The following is a 19,660-nucleotide window of genomic DNA, read 5'->3' on the forward strand; positions in this document are numbered from 1 at the left end:
GAAGCAAAATGTTTTAATAATATGGATGTTGGAATTGTTATTATTTATGCAGGGTATTACCAAGACACTAATTTAACCATAAATTCCTTTATTGAATCCAAAGGCTGAATGGTATTTATTCAATTGTTCTAAAGATGTCTTGAAAATAAGCAATTTACCACATCCAAACAGTAACAAAACATTTATAAGCATTTGATCAAGATACAAATGGGCTAAACCCAGGGGCCCTTAGATCCATATTGGTCAGCTCCAACATGGTCAGGGAGGTATTAGAAATGAATCCTTTAAGAGTTTACTTTTGTATACCCTTTAACAAACAAATGATGTTATTACCAATTATTGAACCTTAGCTAAGGTCAGATGAAGCAGTTTCTTGTATGGCCAATTATTTATTGCATCTGGTACCCAGTTAACTGTGTTTTATTTCTATTACTTCAGCCCAAACCTTAAATAAGATAACACTGGTATTTTGACAGGTCACTACAAGTTTAACACAACCTTTCTTTCTCGTGAGCTCATTCTTTTTGGTTACATGCTTGGGGCCTATTATATCCCAACTTTTCCTTTGAATTGTTACCTGGTGGCTTCCCAAAAATAATGTGGTCCAATGACGTGGGGTGAGGGTAGGCTCCATGGACACATGACGCCAACTGACAGAAGGCACAGAAGGGAAAAAAGGCATCAGTAAGGCATTCAGCTGAGACTATTGCCTTCACTACTCACAGCTGGAAGATTTCTATTTTATCTAATCTATTAGATTAGCCCTCACCTCTTGCTCACCCCTCTTGCCCCCTTTTTAGCATCCTGCTCCATGGGTGGCATCTCCTGGAACACCCCTGCCTGGCTCAGTAAGGGCATCTCACAATCTGGGCACTAATGAGCAGTGTGGCCATGTTATGATTGCTGTGAGACCCATAATTCTGAATTTTGTGTATTTCTGATATCTGCCATAATATTACATTAATGCAATTCTTTGCATAATGTGGGGAGGAGGGAATAGGAGTTTATTAGGGACTCTGTGTATCTTAGATATTTATACTGTAAGACATCCATCACCATAGTAAGTAGCACTAATGCTTGGGCAATAAGAGCTGACTAGATATGTCTCTGTCAATTTCTTCCTTCTCCAAAGAGAGGTGCATCTCCTATTTCAGGCAGGATCCTAAGTGTACTGTGGAACTTGTCAGTAATAACATGTAATGAGTTGACAGCCAGCAGATTAAGATCAACTATACTACTACTACTACTACTACCTGCATGCTAGTATTTCTTGGAGTTGGATATTTATGCAATTAAACACTAGATGGCAGTAGTTTTGCAGTTAAGAGGCAAGACAGAAAATGATTGTGCAAGCTCATGCGATGGTTATTATACTCCTAGCATAGCTAATCTTTCATTCCATGAATAAGAGGAGGAGGCAAGGATAGTTAGAACTAAGAAAAAAGAGTAACATTTTTTTTGTGCTGATAGGACAACAAGGCTGGAAACGAAAATATTTTCCATCGTGGATCTTCACCTCAGGAACTAGATTCCCCCTTGAACTGACAAAGTGTGGACTTGTCACCCTTTAGGGCAGCTTCAAAGCTCATCTATTCACTCAGGATTGAGGGAGTTGCTGTGGTTCATCACGGGGTATTATTTATGGTGGAATATCCAGTTATAAGGGCTTATTGTGTTATTTAGCTGACTTTGCTGTGAAGCCGGATGGGTGGCGCAGTCCTTTGTTTTGAGGATATTTATCCTTACATTGTGTTTTTAAAAATTTGTATAGATGCTAGCAGATTAGATAGGCATTTTAAATAAATAAAGATGAGGTGTTAAATTATATATTCAATTACACACGCATATGCACAAATACATTAAAAGAACATTAAGTTTGCAAAGTCAAGCACTCCAAAGTTAGGAAATGCCAGAATTAAGGTTGCCTGTACAACCTTAATTCAAGCCCCTTATGCATCTGTATTATATTAGTCTTTAATTACATATTCACATACCATGTGACCATGAGATGGTTGAGTTTAGGATCCTGACAAAAGGAAGAAAGGAGAGTAGCAAAATGTGGACCCTGGACTTCAGAAAAGCAGACTTTGACTCCCTTAGGGAACTGATGGGCAGGATCCCCTGGGACGCTAATATGAGGGGGCAAGGAGTCCAGGAGAGCTGGCTGTATTTTAAAGAAGCCGTATTGAGGGCACAGGAACAAACCATCCCAAAGTGCAGAAAGAAGAGCAAATATGGCAAGCGACCAGCTTGGCTTAACAGTGAAATCTTCGGTGGGCTTAAACTTAAAAAGGAAGCTTACAAGAAGTGGAAATTTGGACAGATGACTAGGGAGGAGTATAAAAATATTGCTAGAGCATGCAGAGGTGTAATCAGGAAGGCGAAAGCACAATTGGAGTTGCAGCTAGCAAGGGTAACAAGAAGGGTTTCTACAGGTATGTCATAACTATAAAGGGAAGGGTAACAGCTGTCCTGTGTACAGTACTATAAAATCCCTCCTGGCCAGAGACTCCAAAATCCTTTTACCTGTAAAGGGTTAAGAAGCTCAGGTAACCTGGCTGGCATCTGACCCAAAGGACCAATAAGGGGACAAAATACTTTCAAATCTTGGGGGCGGGGGGAGGAAGGCTTTTGTTTGTGCTCTTTGTTTGGGAGTTCGTTCGCTCTTGGGACTGAGAGGGACCAGACATCAATCCAGGTTCTCCAAATCTTTCTGAACAAGTCTCTCATATTTCAAACTTGTAAGTAAACAGCCAGGCAAGGCGTGTTAGTTTTTAATCTTTGTTTTCTCAACTTGTAAATGTACCTTTTACTAGAGTGTTTATCTTGTTTTTAGATCCAAGGGGTTTGGATCTTGATCCACCAGGAGTTGGTGGAAGGAAGGAGGGGAATGGTTACTTTCTCCTTGTTTTAAGATCCAAGGGGTTTGGATCTGTATTCACCAGGGAATTGGTGAAGAATTTCTCAAGGCTTCCCAGGGAAGGGAATCCACTTGGGAATGGTGGCAGCAGACCAGATCTAAGCTGGTAGTTAAGCTTAGAAGTTTTCATGCAGGCCCCCACATTTGTACCCTAAAGTTCAGAGTGGGGAAGCAGCCTTGACAAGGTATGTTAGCAACAAGGTGGTCAGGGAAAGTGTGGGACCCTTACTGAATGGGGGAGGCAACATAGTGACAGATGATGTGGAAAAAGCTGAAGTACTCAATGCTTTTTTTGCCTCGGTCTTCACAGACCAGGTCAGCTCCCAAACTGCTGCACCGGGCAGCACAGTATGGGGAGGAGGTGAGCAGCCCTCAGTGGTGAAAGAACAGGTTAAGGACTATTTAGAAAAGCTGGACGTGCACAAGTCCATGGGTCCAGATCTAATGCATCCAAGGGTGCTGAGGGAGTTGGCTGATGTGATTGCAGAGCCATTGGCTATTATCTCTGAAAATTCATGGCGATCGGGGGAAGTCCCACACAATTGGAAAAAGGCAAATATAGTGCCCATATTTTAAAAAGGGAAGAAAGAGAACCGGGGCAACTACAGACCGGTCAGCCTCACTTCAGTCCCTGGCAAAATCATGGAGCTCAAGGAATCCATTTTGAAGCACTTGAAGGAAAGGAAGGTGATCCGGAACAGTCAACATGGATTCACCAAGGGCAAGTCATTCCTGACCAACCTAATTGCCTTCTTGACTTTAGCAAAGCTTTTGATATGGTCTCCCACAGTATTCTTGCCAGCAAGTTAAAAAAGTATGGATTGGATGTATGGACTAGTTGGTGGATAGAAGGCTAGAATGTCGGGCTCAATGGGTAGTGATCAATGGCTTGATGTCTAGTTGGCAGCCGGTATCAAGTGGAGTGCTCCAGGAGTTGGTCCTGGGGCTGGTTTTGTTCAACATCTTTATTAATTATCTGGATGATGGAATTAATTGCATCCTCAGCAAGTTCGCAGATGATACTAAGCTGCGGGGAGAAGTAGATATGCTGGAGGGTAGGGATAGGGTTCAGAGTGACCTAGACAAATTGGAGGATTAGGCCAAAAGAAATCTGATGAGGTTCAACACGGACTAGTGCAGAGTCCTGCACTTAGGAAGGAAGAATCCCAGGCACTGCTACAGACTGGGGACAGTCTGGCTAAGAAGCAATTCTGCAGAAAAGGACCTGGGGATGGATTACAGTGGATGAGAAGCTGGATATGAGTCAGCAGTGTGCCCTCTTTGCCAAGAAGGCCAACGCATATTGGGCTGTATTAGTAGGAGCATTGCCAGAAGATCGAGGGAAGTGATTATTCCCCTCTATTCGGCACTGGTGAGGCCACACCTGGAGTATTGCATCTAGTTTTGGTCCCCCCACCCCCCACCCACAGAAGGGATGTGAACAAATTAGAGAGAGTCCAGTGGAGGGCAACGAAAATGATTAGGGGGCTGGAGCCCATGACTTACGAGGAGAGGCTGAGGGAACTGGGCTTATTTAGTCTGCAGAAGAAAAGGGGGGAGGGGGGCAATTTGATAGCAGCCTTCAACTACCTGAAGGGGTGGTTCCAAAGAGGATGGAGCTCGGCTGTTCTCAGTGGTGGGAGATGACAGAATAAGGAGCAATGGTCTCAAGTTGCAGTGCGGGAGGTCTAGGTTGGATATTAGGAAACACTATTTCACTAGGAGGGTGGTGAAGCACTGGAATGGGTTACCGAGGGAGGTGGTGGAATCTCCATCCTTAGAGGTTTTTAAGGCCCGGCCTGACAAAGCCTTGGCTGGGATGATTTAGTTGGTGTTGGTCCTGCTTTGAGCAGGGGATTGGACTAGATGACCTCCTGAGGTCTCTTATTCTATGATTCTATAATTCTATGATTCTACAGTATTTTTTCCACAGGATCCTGCCTCATTCAGTGCACCAGATGAATGGTGATCCGTGAATGAACAGTTATTCAATTTTTGTTTTATCCTCATTTTTCAATGATACACCATGTCTTATTTACTGCACACAATTCAAACCCTGCTCTGAAGACAGACTTATTAATTCCCTCATTAGATTTTCTATGGTGCTCATCACTGCAGTATCATATTTTCTAGCCCTACTGTTTCATAAGGTGTCAGAACTTAAAAACACATAATTCTGATTATCATCTTTGCATTTTCCTCCCACTATGTTTCTGATCTGACTTTGGTGGTTGCTTTCTTGGAAACTGTTAGATTTGAGGCCAATGCTACATATACCTTGTAGTTCCAACTTTCAAATGATATGTCTCAGTAATCTCCAGGGTTTCATGAAATTTTTGGCTGCTAAAACCAGGCTGGAATTAAGGCAGGAGGAAAAGCAAGACAGTAATCATAATGGGCTGTTCTAAATGCATGGATGACACCTACTTTGCTGGATGAAATTCTATGGCCTATGTTACACAGGAGGTCAGACTGGCTGCTTATGGTGGTCCCTTCTGAAATTAAAATCTGTGAATGTACTTTGAATTTTTTGTATTAATAATTTTATTGTTATTAATGCTAACTATGTAATGCTTAACAGTAATGCCACACTCCATCATGAGTAGTTCTGTTAAAATAAATGGGGCTCTTTGCAGAGTAGGTGCTAGTCAGCAAAAGTTGGGGTAGGGAGCAGAATCTGACCCATAATACATTAGGTGCTACCATGGTTTAAGCAATTAGGGCTCTGCTCTCACCCAGTTTCACTGCCCACTGACAACCTAGACTGTCACTTCACTACAAGTTTGTTTACTGGTAATGGCAGTTTGTTGGAAAAACCCATCTTTGTGAGGGGGAAAAATGTAGTCACATGATTCAACTCTGATCTAATTGGACAGTTTAGGATATCTGTCTGTGTACACTTATGAATGCCATTTGATTTTATTAATTTTGTTTGATTACAGTGTGGATTAAAACTTCCCTTCTATGGCAGAAGACAGAAGTCTGTGACTCCTCACCAGGGCTATCAAGGGGCTTCAACAATTGAATAGCTTTACCCAGATGGTACCATGGGCACAACAGGCTGAGCAGTTCCATGGAGATGACAGACTGACCATGACTTTTAAAGACTGTCTGACAGCAACCATACTTGAGGGTGGGGAGAATGGAAAACTTGGAGTGAGAAGAGAAACAGGAAGAAGGGCCAGATACTGATTTTAAAAACAGTCTCTCTGACAATAATCACCAGAACCAGAAGACTGAGCAGGAGCAGTGGAGGGCTAGAGGGAACTGGACGCCTGACCGACACTGACCAAACTGCAAAGACCCCAAACAGTGGTGAGGACTCTGAGGGAGGGAATTGTGTTCAAAATGTCTGTTATTTTTCTATAGCCCTGTAAATCTCTTATGACATCATGTGTGTGTAAGACATTTGTTTGCAAAGCCTGTGTACGCCTTGCTTTAACTGTCACGTGGTCCCTAAAGAGTTAAACTATACTGTACACCATAATGCCCATATGACAGATCTCTAGGGAGAGTCTGCATTAGCTACTAGGGAGACTTGAGGGTGTGCCAGACAGGGAGTCTCCACCCTGGCATTATGTGTAAGAGGCCAGAGGTAGAGACGGTGTCTGGAAGCTGCCCAGACTTAACAGACATGGAAGCCTGTGGAATCCAAAGGTTGGGTACCATAAAGTAGACGGGTGACTCAACCAGGGGACTGTAACATAGCTCCAATAATAAACAACAAAAGAAAAGTCTAATATAACGTCTTAAGTGTCTCTCTGTTTCCAAAAGTACCTAAATTTTGCAAGCTGCATACTCAATGTAGGTGATAAGCAGAGGCCACTCCACAGTTTCCTATACACTTCGTGCTTGTTTTGGATATCTGGGTTGGAGTCTAATGCAGGTGATGGATTAGATAGAAGGCTACTGGAGCTTTTCTTATTTTATGTCAAATTTTGTTCCATTGTTGTGTGATCAAGACAAATCCTGATAATTCTTCACTCTGAAGCATCGTGGTATTTTTTTCTGGTGGCCTTCATTAAACAAGTTTATATTGATGAAGCAGGTCTGGCATGCTGCTCAATTTTTCATGCATATTTTAGCAAGTCTGGAGATTTCAGAGCTGCTGTTGCAATGGTACAAAACTGTTTGACTAATAAATGTTTATTTTGTTGGTATTGCCAAATTTGGAATTTTTGGAGGCCAAATTCTTGCTTCAAAGCCTCAGTTCCCTTGAAAGCTAGAAAGATGTATGCTGTTCATCTTTCATCTATCCATTTCTTCCAAGGTGCTGAACCTTTATGTAGCAATGGATGGAATTTTCATTTGACTGTTATGATTAGACCAAATTCTCTGTTAGCACCAGCCTCTCATATATTTTATTTTATTTGTTTCAGTGCAATCTTGTTCCTCTCAAAACAAGGTTCCAAGGAAATTATTTGAAATAATTTGAAACTTAAAACAAATGTAAGCTTTAGTTTCCACAACATGACCTGCAAGAAGAACTTAGTCAAGAATTCTGTTGATTTTACATGATGTAGAAAGAATCTGGCTCAGGTCCTTAAAACTGTATTGGCTCTGAAGCAGGAGTAAATAAGCCATCAGAGCGCCTGATATTTTTGTTGCTAATGTTAAGCATTACTGAATATATGCATAGAGAAAATAGGTAAGAAGGTAACTCTTTATATAGACACTTGTATGTCTTAATGTCAAATACACCAAATCTAGATACATCTGTTAAAAAGCAGGTGTGCCTGTCAAAAGGCAAGGTGATAGAATAGTAAATCAGCAAAGCACTGAAGCATGTGCTTCATGGTTTTGCTGATTTGAGCCTCTATTCTTAAAGTTCTTATCTAGTTTATTAAAGGCATGAGTCATATTCTGCCTGAGTTGTACTGATGCAATCTCCGTAATGTCAGCATATACTGTATTTCCATGAAAAATGTATCTGGACCATTCTCTACACCTGGAAATGAGAATGTCCCAATTTCCAATGGTCTGCTTATTTCATGACATTAGACTATTTTGTCACAGCAAATAATTATGTCTGCATTTCATGTGGGCAGAGAGGAACATAAATGACTATAGAGAGAGCTTTCTGTTTAACATACAGTGAAGATGCTAAAAATACTTAAATTTTGGCAACTTCAAGGGACTAGAAAATTGCCTTAGATATAATGACAGTTTCAGATGCTATTGGAAGAAACCTGGTATGCACGGGAGTGATTTATTTATCTAGGTCAGGGTGATGAACGATGTCTGTGTTTTATGTCCCAGCAGTCCAGCTTCCAGGTTTATTCTCTTGCTAAGCATCTGTTTCAACATGCATTGTTCATAAGCTGAACATCTTCTTTCTAGCCTATAGCCAGGAATGCCTTGCTCCATTTATAAGAAACTCTATTTTTCACCCAAGGTTGTTTTGTCACAGAAAATTTTGACACAAAGTAAAGAATGAGTCATAGCCATGGCCCGGCCTATTCTGATTTCAGGCTTCTTTGAGACTTGTATGGAGCTCCTGAGTGAAAACAGTGTTTCAAGACTAGACTTTTGAATGCAAGGGGCTTCATCTGTTTGGGTTTTTGCCTCCAAACTGGCAGACCTCTTGGTGATGGTAGCAGTTCAGTTTTAACACCTCATGCCATATGTATTTCAAGCAGCCAAAAGATCATTTTGTTTTTTGTATGTCAGCATAGGAGCAAGATGATAAGAGTTTTGGAGAAATGGAAGCTTTGCGGCTTGCTGGGCTTGCTTATCTGCATGCAGGCTAGAAAGGAAAAAAAAGGTTACAAGCCACATTAAGAACACAGGCCCTGGCTGCTCCTCTTATACAGCAGTTGTGAGAGACTGTCTGTCATAGGATGGGAGGAAAGGAGAGAGAGATTACAAGGCGAAACCACTTCCTGGTAGTTGAAATTCTTTCCTCTTGCCCCAGCTTCTGCCCCATCACCTTTCTGGCATTTGTTGGACTCTTTAGGATGTTGTTCACCTATTTATGAATGGGTTACGCAGTTTCTTATGTTGTAGGAATGATTTAAAATCTTTATATGCCTCCTGCTTGCCAGCAGGTGGAGTTATAAGCGTTCAGAGTAAGAGAACTCTGTTGTAGGATGGGGGAAGATGATTGTGACAGGCACAATTATTAGTAAGTAATAATTCCATCTTCTCTACATACTAGTGTTCCATATTGCTCATTCCCTGTATACTAATGATGCTGTCAAGGGTGGGACAACGTGAAAATAGTCTGATCCTTATTTCCAGGATCCAGATTCTAGCTAGTATTCTGAGTGGTTAATAAATAATACTTTATAATTACATAGCAAGTTATCTCCAAGGATCTCAAAGCATTTTACAAGCATTAAATAAGCCTCACAGAGGGTAAATATTACCATTTTATAGATGGGAAACTCAGGCAGATAAGTCATTTCCTTGAGGTTACACAGGAAGTCTGTGTCAGAGCTGGGAACAGAACCCAGATTTCCACATTTGGAGTCCTATGTGTCAGCCACAAGATAAAGTGGTCATCATGGGGTTAACTGTGTTACCCTCTTTCCCCCCAAACCCCAGCATTATGGGACAGAGCCATGCTTCGACCTTCCCTTACTTCCAGTTTAGTCAGTGGGAGTCCTCTCTCCACCCCACAAAATCTATTGTGATGCAATTAAATAAAGCAGCCAGTTCCCAGCCTGCAGTTTGTGAGTAGACTTGTATTTGTTGCACTAAATGATCCCTTTACAAAACCTTATAAATTGGTGGGGCTGAGTGACTAAGTGCTAGTTGTAGCACCCAGGTCCCTGAGGTTGCTGTAGCACAGAGAATGCTGCAGGCTTAATTGTTACTGGTGCTTACTAATGCTTGGTGGTAACGGTTGGGCTAATGAAGTAATTGGCTTAATAATGGGGAGGATATATAATTGGGAGGAACAGGAAGTAAAAGAGAAATCTCAGAGGCTGAGTGAAAGAAACTAGTATCCCTGTGCTATGTCCTGTCATGTTTGGAAACTGAGGATTAAAGGTACACATGGTGAAAAAAAACCTGACTGTGTATATTTGTCACTAGGAAACCCCCGTAAATGGCCTAGGCAGCACTGCTCACAAGGTAGCTTGAGAAGGATCCCATGGCAGGCTGTTAACACTGATTATTGTTGAAGTTCATGATGCCTCCTACTGTAAGACCTTGTTTTCATTTGCTTATAACTTTTACAGACTTTAACCACTTGAGCTGAAACCTTACATGCTATCTACCTCAGGCTGGTTTGGTTTTTTTTAATTTCAGACACAACAGTTTGTCTCTTTCTGAGATACAGCTCAGGTAAAAATAGGCTGGGTCTGCTCTGGGATGAACTGGATTTAGGTAGTGAAGGAGGCTGTTGGATGTAGGACCCCTGTTTTCATTGTTGCAGGAGTTAGGTACTATTTGCACCACTGGGTCAGAGGTTCTAGGCCTACCCATAACTAAAGCCCCTCTGCCCCCGTCAGCTAAGGAGGAGGAACCACTGAGCCCAGGCTATAAATGACTTCTGGGGACAACAAACGAAAAAACAGGAGTGGGAATGAGGTAAGAGTTAAAGAATGAGGGCTCTAGATAGGGACTCTGAGCAGAGAAGCCTGGACAACACCCATTCCGCCTCGCTGACATCCAAGAAGTCAGTAGATTATGCCCAGAGGAACTGGAGATGTGAGTGAACAAAAGGTTCGAAATAGGCACCAGAGTTGCAGAACCGTCCCCAATCCAACCTCCTCCTCCTGGAGTGATGGATGGCCACCTTTGAAGGTGGAAGGGAAGAGGCTGAGGATTGTAGGAAGAGAAAGGATGGTCTCATGGGTAAGTCAGTTCAATGCTGCCCTAGAGAATAAGATTCTATTCCTGCCTCTCCCACAGCGTTCTTGTGTATTCCTAGGCAAGTTACTCAAATCCAACATTTTACAGGTGGCCATTAATTGTGTGTTCCTCATTTTTCTGGGTGCCTAACTTGAGTGCCTGTGGTCTGATTTGCAGAAGTGCTGAATGCTCACAGCTGCAACTGAACTCGATGGGAGCTGTGCTTTAAACAGAGAGTGCAATATAATATACACTCTGAACATTTAGATTCTAGGCATCTCAAATTGGGGACCTAAAATTAGTGGAAACATTTGACCTTACTCTCTGTGTGCCTCAGTTCACCATCTGTAATCGTGAACTGCTGTGCTTGGAAAATAAAATTAAGTAGTATCTGCGAAGCCCTCTGATATATTGCTGAGCTCCAGAAAAAAGCCCATGAGGAAGTTTAATAATTCTCTCTTCACAGTAGAGTTTGAATAGTGTGCAGTAAATAAGGTCTGGAGCCATACACTGCACAGCAAGGAGAAAATAAAATATTGAATAGCTGCTTACCATCATTCCTGTGCATGGAATGAGGCAGGGGTCCTGTAGAAAAAGTAGGATATGATCATGTAATTAGTCTGTATTATATTGCACATGTACAAGAGGTTACAATAAGGTTACATTGGCAACCTGAATTCTGGCATTTTCTAACTTTTGAGTGCTTGACTTTGCAACCTTAATACTTCTAGAATCATGTAATTAGTTGAGAATCCCAGCTTCCATTAAAAAACAAAAACCCGCATGCTTGCCAGGAAAGCCTTGAAAATGTGACTTGAGTGGACCCTAAAGGCTCCAAAACCAGAAAGCAAATGAAGAGAACTCAGTTTGTTAAATCTCATGGATTTTTAAAGCTGACCTCATACTTTTGGTGGGTCTGACTCATCATCTTTTAAAACTTTAGGCTTGGCAATATTGCTACTTTGGCTCCTTGGCTACAGCAATTCCCACAGCCCCTGTGCATTGCCCACTCATCAGTGGTAGCACTAAAAAACTTGTGCAAGCTTCTCTAATCCTGTCCTGACCCCTCCTTTTTCCCTCCTGCATGCATAGGATCCCCTCCAGGTTGCAAAGTTAAGGGTGGTGCAGGGAACATATCCCCGTGAATTTTCCCAAATCCTGCCCGCACTTTGTTTTAGAGCCACATGAAATCCACTGTCCCAGATTACTCATAAGGTGCAGAAATGGCAGCAAGATTTTTCTTCCAATGCTCAGTCCTATGCCTATTTAAATTAACAGAAGTTTGCTGCTAATCTGAGTAGAAGCAGAAGTGAGCCCTGACTGTGAAATCTAAAAATTGGGGAGTGTCTTTGGGGGCAGCCAACTGCTAAAAATTGTGATGATGTCTTAATAGTTGTAAAGGTGCACAGAATTAAAACAATTGTTTTTCTTATTGCTAAAATCAACTTTTCATTCTCACCAGGGAAGAAGGAAATGCAAAAACTGAGAAGAAAAAACAAAACAAAAAAGCTCCACCAATCCCAGCTACCAGTGCACCTTCACCAATAGGCAGTGACCTTAAACACTACCTTGTGGCTGCCTTCTGCATCTTGGCAGGGGGTTAAACTAGATGACCCTTGTGGTCCCTTTGAACCCCATGGTTCTATGATTCTATACATCGACCATTCTCTGTGCAGAAAGCATCAAACAGCCCTCTAGGGCTCTGCAAAAATCACACACCCTTATCCCACCACCTAGATACTTAAGAAATGTATAGGGGAAACTGAGGCACTCATACAGTATTCAGAGAAAACATTAAGAACATTCCCACTTCGTCACAGCAGGTCACCTAGGCCTGGACCCACAAAGGGATCTAGGTGTCTAGAAAAATTACAGTAATAGTGAGCCACGAAGCCTGAGTTTCACTCCTAGGCTCCCTATAGAATGAATGTGGGGGGAGGCATTTTGTGGGAATGCAACCCACAAAAGCTAGCATGCTAGGCTGGGAGACATACAAGTTAACTTATGGGATATCCTGATGAGAGGAGTGCCCCCCTTACAGAGAGAGGTGCCTAAATCCAGGCTGCTAGCCTATTTCTGCTAGCGATCCATGAATGGGAACCCCTTTCTGGCAGTCAGGTGGTTTAGGTGCTTAAGTTGTTTCTTGCAGGAATGAGTTAGGTGCCTGCCTCACTCCACTAAAACCAGGAGGAGGAGGTGGTGTTACTTCTGCTGCTTCCCACCTTTATAACTTTTATCCCAGGGTTTAGAGTTCTCGCCTGGAAGGTGGGAGACCCAAGTTCAAGAAAGGATTTGAATAGGGGTCTTCCACCTCTCAGAAGAGTGCCTGAGCTATGGAATATTCTGATGTGGGGCTCCTTCAGTGTCTCCTGTTGGAAGCTGTTCCACTGTGGATACATAATTAGAGAGAGATTGGAACATGAGGACTGGACCCTGGGTGTCTCCTCCCAGGTGAGTGCCCTACCCACTAGACTACAGAATCATTCTTGTTCAGCTTTTAATGGTTTGAGTCAGACAAAGATGAAAAGTGGGCTGCTCAGGATGGGCTGTAGCTTGCAAAGGTGCAAATGAGGGTTGAGAGACAGTAGCCTTCAGCTACGCTAGTAGGTCTGCTGAACATGGTGCATTACTAATCATGATCCAATCAGGTGAAGTACTGAGGGGAGTGGGTGTAGCAGGCTAGTGGACTGGCAAAAACCTGCTCTCAATGAAGTCAATTACAAAAAATCCCTTTGATTTCAGTGGTTGTGGGATTAGATAGTAAATTGATCAACAGCAAAAAATGAATCACAGTCTGGACTAACCCTAGCTTCTAAAGAATAGAGTAGAACTATATTTATTCCCAAGCTTGTTGTGACACTACTTACCTTAAGCAGAAGCTGTTGATAAGGCATTTGCTTGTAGGCATTCACCCTATTTTACATATACTGTTTTTCCATTGTTACACTTTTCTAAGTATAAAACAATTGTGTACTGAGGGAATGTGCTACTGTACACTTTGAGATCATACTGTACATTATATTATTATATGGAGGAATATCCAGGGCTGGATTGTAAAGTGAAAGCAGCCCAGGCTGTTTCTTCTCAATAGTCCCTATCATTTGCATGGCACATTTGTTGAGCCCCATCGGAAGTCAGTCAATTGGAGCTCCCTCACAGAGTTCTAGTTAAATCTGCCACAAGAATGAATACATGTACTGTACATCTGTGCAATGTAACATTATTTACGGTGGACCTTTTTTTAATTTGCAGGGTGAGTGGGAGACTTGTGAATATATCATCATATCCATCAGCATTTAAAAAAAAATCTTAGGACCCAGCAATAGAAATGATAGAAATTACAATACACAGCACTGAAATTAGTTTCACCTCCACCAGAATCTCACCCCATTATAGCAAGAAAAACAAACATGACCTGCCAAACCAGTTACCTCTCTTTCTCCTGTGCATCATCAGAAAAAGTCAGCCATTGCGTAAAACAATGTGGGCTCTTTCACACTGCTCTTTGAATTGTTCAGTTTAGCACAGATTGCCAGCAATGCTATAGTTAAAGTTCCATGAGGATTTTTGTGGGTGTGTCAGGATGCTCTTATTTTCTTTTTTGCTCATCTCACCTGTTTTCACCAAGTCCTTCCCTCTCCATCACTTGTTCTGTCCCTCAGCTAGACTCACTACTTCAATCATATTTGGCTCCTCTTTCTTTCACACCACACGCAGGCTGCCATCTCTTTATAACCTCTTTAAAATCCATAGTTTCTGCTCCATTACAACTCTCATCCATATATTGGTCATCTCTTACCTTCAGTATTGAAACCGCCTCCTCTCTGGTCCATCTACTGCTTTTCTTGCTCCTTTTCAGTCCATCCAAAAAGCTGTTGCTATCATTCTTATTATTTGTATTATCATAACATCAGGGATAGGTGATCAGGCTCCAAGTGTACCAGCAGCTGTACAAGCACAGAACAAAAAGACGGCTGCTAAAAATAGTTTCCTTTTTCCACTATTCTCTTACCACTCTACATGCTACTATCGTATTCAAATTCATTCACTGGCTCCCATTTGCCTTGGCATCATGTTTTGCGGGGAAAAAACAACCAACCAACCAACAAACTAGGACCTGATTCTTCACTGCCTTACACCATATGTAGCTATTTGCAACTGTGTAAAGCACTTACTTCCAAATGAAAATGGTCATGTGTTACACCCACTACACCCAGATGTAAATGGCTGCACAAAGTTAAAGGGAGGGGATAACCAGTCCTTAGCCTTCACACTCAATCTTCTACAGAACTCCATCCCCCTCTCCACGTACATTTCTATCCACCACTAGGGTTGCCAACCCCTCCAGGATTATCATGGAGTGCCCAGGAATTAAAGATTAATCTTTAATTAAATATTGTCCTGTGATGAAACCTCCAAGAATATGTCCAACCAAATCTGGCAACTATGCTCACAATTTTACTCATTTTTTTTTCCTACTTCAGTTTTTGCTCACTTTGCTCTGCACAAGCCTCCAGACTGACCATGTACATTGTACCACTAGCCAAATGTACGACTCCACAAGATCGCTACGCTCTCCTCAGTATCCTGTCTGGCCTCAGTGCTGCAAAGAAGCTGGCAATCTTGAGGGGAATTGAAATGTGCTTGCTTTGAGTACTCAGTCCTGAGTCTGCTTTCACTGAGGTAAGAATTTTTTTCATTCTCTCCAACATCCCAAATTTACCTCCAATTCCAGTAACATATACAAAAATCAGATTTTACTAATGCTATTCAGAAATAGAAGAAAGAAAGCATAGCTGATTAAAATATAAACATAGCTAGTTTACTACTATGCAAAGGATAGCTGAATGAATATGCTACGAAGTATTGAATAATATGCCTAAAACACTTACACAGTAGAATTCTCTGGTCTTTCGTAGAGGAGAAATCCATGGACAAGATCCGTTGGCCTCAATAAGGTCCTTCTGTGCAAACCTCTGCCAGTGCAAAAGGGCGGGAAGCCTGGCCCAAACCAAAGAACTAAGTGTTCCTCCAACACGCCTTTTCAGGGGGTGTTGAGCTAGCTATGGGACAGGGGGATCTAGGATAAGGAGGCACGGCCCAACTGCTCCCACAATCCTTGACTGGCCTAACAGCCTCATAGTAGCCATTATCTGCTGGTGAAAATTAGAGCATCCATGATGTCATTTGAGGAAAATTGAATTTTCAGCAACCTAAATTCTCTCTTGCTGAAGACTCCATCAGTATTTTTAAATGTATTTATTCATTCACTATTTGTTGAGTATTTAAAATGTGTTCAGTGCTTTATAGAATGTGGAGTACACAACACCCTTCCCCAAAGTGCTTACAGTCTAAGGCCCTGGTCCTTCACAGTGATCTACCTCCCCAGAGCCTTACTGCCATGCGGAGGATCCCTTAGGGCATGATACTGCTTCCCTTGAAAGATAATTACAAAACTTCCATTGACTTCAATGATGGAAGATGGGGTCTTAACAGAATTAAAATTGTGGGGTTTTTTTTGTAAAGATTAGATCTAGGGACGGTGCAGAGGATTTAATTTGGAACCTAAATGTCAGGTCCTAAACCCATTAACAGCGTCCCTTTAAAATCATTCCACATTGTCTGTTCTAACTTTGTAGCCACTTCAGGTTGTCCACTTTCCCAGTACTTGTTCACACAAGTCTTGCTTCTGAGCATATCTGTGACATGGCACCTTTCCTTCCAAATGACACACTCTCTCTCTCTGAAACACTTCCCACATTTTAGATCTATATTGAGCTCCTTCCCACAGAGTCCTGGGGTCCAATTCTCCTCCCTTGGTAGCTTTGGTGTATTATTTATTATTTAACATAGGACAGCCAGCCTGGGGCCCTGTTGTGCTAGGTGCTGCACAAGCATACAGAAAAGGAGGGTGGATGCCTCAAGAGCTTTGCTTATGTTCCAGTGGCTGTTTTCAGGACTGTGTTGATTTAAACCATCTGCTTTTAACTGAAAGGATATAAAGACTGGTGCTGAAAAACCCATGTTAATAACAGTGGGAATTTTCTGTGTAAAGTCACCAGGGTAGACAAGGCTCATGTATTCAAATATCTCCCTCTAGGCTGGAAGATTTCTCTCGGCGCAGTTTCTGCTTCCGTGCAAGAAAGATCTTGTTCGATGTGGATTTATTACAAGCTTCTTCCTCTCTACGGCAGGAGGGTTGTGGGGGAAGGACAGTTTCTCTCTTGTACCCTGGGCTGGTATTAGGGGGTATCAAGCAGAGTAATTGTCTGGGGGCCATAAGAAGCTAAGTTATGGGCTGTGGGGCTCAGGCTGGGGGCCCACTCCTTACTTTGTGCCCTGGGCCCCAGCGAGTCTAACACTGGTCCTGCTAGCACAGAGAGCATGTGTGTGTTACAGTCCTTTTGTGTGTGTGTATGTCCCCCTTTTTTTTGCTGCGCAGGGCCGGATTAACTCTCCTGTGGGCCCAGGGCTATTAGATTTTGTGGGGCTCCTGGGGGTTTGGAGTGGGCTGAGGCAGGGGATTGGGGTGTAGGCGCCGACCAGGTTGGTGGCGCAGCAGGGCTAAGGCAGGATCCCTGCCTGCTCTGCTCCCTGACATGGCCGGCATGTCCAGCCCCTAGGCAGAGGGGGCAGGTCGCTCTGCACAGTGCAAGCTGCCTGTGCATGCAGGTGCTGCCCCCGCAGCTCTCATGGATCACGGTACCTGGCCAATGGGAGCTGTGGACCCGACGCTGTGAGCAGCACACAGAGTTTCCCTGAATGCCCCTCGCCTACAGCCCGCAGGGGTACATTGGCAAGCCGGTGCTTGCGAACTCCAGGTCCGGGGGAGCACCGAGGCTTGGGGACCGGTGTCTTGCCTGCGGTGCGGAGACTTGCCGCGGGACAGATTAAAAGAAGCAGCGGGCCACATCTGGCCCCTGGGACCCCCCTTAGCCCGAGGCCCTGGGCTGCAGGCCCTGCATTAATCCAGCCCTGGGTGGGAGAGGGTTTGCTGTGTGTGTGTGACAGTCCCTTTTCTCCCTTTGGTGGGAGAGGATTTCGCTAAGGGATAGTGTGAGCTCTTCGGGGGTGGGGCTGCCCCTCTCCAATGTATGTCCCCTGTACAGCACAATGGGCCACTGACCTGATTAGGGTCTCTGGCTGCTGCTATTATCCTGTAAATAATAAACAATAAGGTTGATGGTTTTTTGAATCTGCCACAACGGGTTCCAGAGCAGGGCCCTGCCCAGGGATGGCAGCACTAACCTGCGCTACCTTCTGCCCCCGCAGGCATCCCTGGAGCTGCTCAGCCTTTGGAGCGCCTCTCTCGTGCGCAACTCCCCACCCTTCCGCGGCGGCCGCTGCTTCTCTCTCGCTCTCGAAACGTCAGTGGGAATTTCCAGCCAGGAAGGAAGTGAGAGCAGCGGCAGCAGGGGAGGGAGGGACAGAGGAGGTAACTCGCTGCGAAAGGGCAGCTGCTGCTGACAGGTCTGTGGGACGGAGCCACCCGGGCCGCTCTCCAAAACAAGGGGGAAAATCCCCGCCGCGCTGCGGCTGCAGGGGAGGAGGACTAGGCGGCTGCTCCCGCCGGCCGCTCCGCTTCTCAGCCTGGTTTACATGGCGCCGCGCTGACTCCTGCAAAGGCGGAGCCGGCGGCAAGCGAAGTGCAAGGCTGAGCTGCTGCCCCGAGCGGACTCACCCCCTGCCGAAGCACCGGGGTGCGGCCAGCCTGGAGGAGAAGGGGGCCGAGCCGGAGTACGCTCCCGCCTGAGGGTGAGCACATAAATCAATGTCGGGTCTTTGTCCGCCTGGGCTGGAGCCGCCCGAGCGGTTGCTCTGGTGCCTTTTTAAACATTCACCTTCACCAGCTGCTTCACTTCCTCATTCCTGTTTGGGCTGCTCGTCCGTCATGCGTGTGAAGGGGGATGAGCTTCACACCAGCTAGCTGCTGCACGGACTGGCCGAATGCTACTCTCCTTTTAACCGGTGCCACTGCGGAGTAACTCCGGATTGATGCTGGTACATCAGGTTTTGGCCTGGCGGAATTTGTAATGTAAAAGAAACTGGCGGGGAGGGGGGAAGGAGAATAATGTTTTATATTTAAATATCACCTTTCTTTCTGAAAGCTCCTCAGGCATTATTCTTGTCTCCCTGGTGCCATTAAGTTCAGCTGTCTTTTAGGGGGAGGGTGGTAGCGGGTGTGAAGTACAGCGTGTGCTGTCAGACAGAGGGGAATTTTGGCAAAGGACAGCAAGGCAGACCCCACTTCTTCTGACACTTGTCATGGGATCTTTAATAACAATAACACCCAACTCTTGTATAGCCGTCAACAGGGAACTGACAGAACATAATTTTTTAAGATCTCATCCAAAAGACTGATACACAGTAAACGGCGTAGAGCTATTTCTCCAGGGTATATCCAGATTCATTCGTATTAGTTTTGAAAGAAAACAAAGGAGAGAAAATGGGGAATTTTTATTAAAATAATCTGAGCAGGTCCAAAGCAATAGGTGTCCAGCAGGTGCTGCCTGTTAGGGGCACATATGGCTTGGGACACTGTACAGTGATGTAACATACTGAACCCTAGCTGAGTTTACAAAATGAGAGCATAAGTGTGCTGTGTTTCTCATTCTGAAAACCTCATTGCTTCTAAGTGCAGGTGTCTTACCTGTATGGGAACCTGTCAATATGATTGATGTACCCCCTTCCCTATCTCCCTCCTCCATTGATTTATAGAGTCATTGGACCAGAAATGAAGTGTTACTGGTCATTTAACTAGTCTTTCAGTAAATGAATGACTTATTGTGAATGACTTTGTGTTGTGGAGTTTCCTTAAAGAGTGACTGTCCACTTGATTTTTTTTTAAATTATGCAAATTAAAAAATTCCAGTTTCTGTTAGAGCACACTTTAAATTTCATGCCGTAATATTTCTTGGTAAAGAATACTGCAAATAAAAA

At 43.7% G+C, this 19,660-nt stretch overlaps 1 protein-coding gene and 1 long non-coding RNA gene across 5 annotated transcripts in view; one reads left to right on the forward strand and one right to left on the reverse strand.

Moving 5' to 3' along the window:
* Window positions 1–557: 557 nt before the first annotated feature.
* LOC117878028 lies at window positions 558–18,074 on the reverse strand. 2 transcript variants are annotated; one of them, XR_004645876.1, is made up of 5 exons: window positions 17,969–18,074; window positions 15,613–15,721; window positions 14,520–14,667; window positions 11,273–11,305; window positions 564–650 (listed from the first exon to the last, which is right to left on the reverse strand). It is a non-coding gene; the product is annotated as an uncharacterized LOC117878028 (long non-coding RNA). The 2 variants fall into 2 exon arrangements; XR_004645875.1 differs by lacking the exon at window positions 11,273–11,305 and having other exon boundaries at window positions 558–650.
* A 78-nt stretch (window positions 18,075–18,152) lies between these two features.
* The window catches only part of NFKB1 (nuclear factor kappa B subunit 1), a 79,426-nt gene continuing 77,918 nt past the window's right edge, over window positions 18,153–19,660 (forward strand). For 2 of the 3 annotated variants that reach the window (XM_034771875.1, XM_034771874.1), the window contains exon 1: window positions 18,156–18,475. The gene's annotated coding sequence lies outside the window, so the exon portion shown is untranslated. Of the gene's footprint in view, window positions 18,476–19,660 lie in introns of all 3 variants that reach the window. The other variant, XM_034771877.1, reaches the window with a different exon arrangement.

Source organism: Trachemys scripta, chromosome 5, assembly GCF_013100865.1.
Source record: "Trachemys scripta elegans isolate TJP31775 chromosome 5, CAS_Tse_1.0, whole genome shotgun sequence".
Lineage (NCBI taxonomy): Eukaryota > Metazoa > Chordata > Testudines > Emydidae > Trachemys > Trachemys scripta.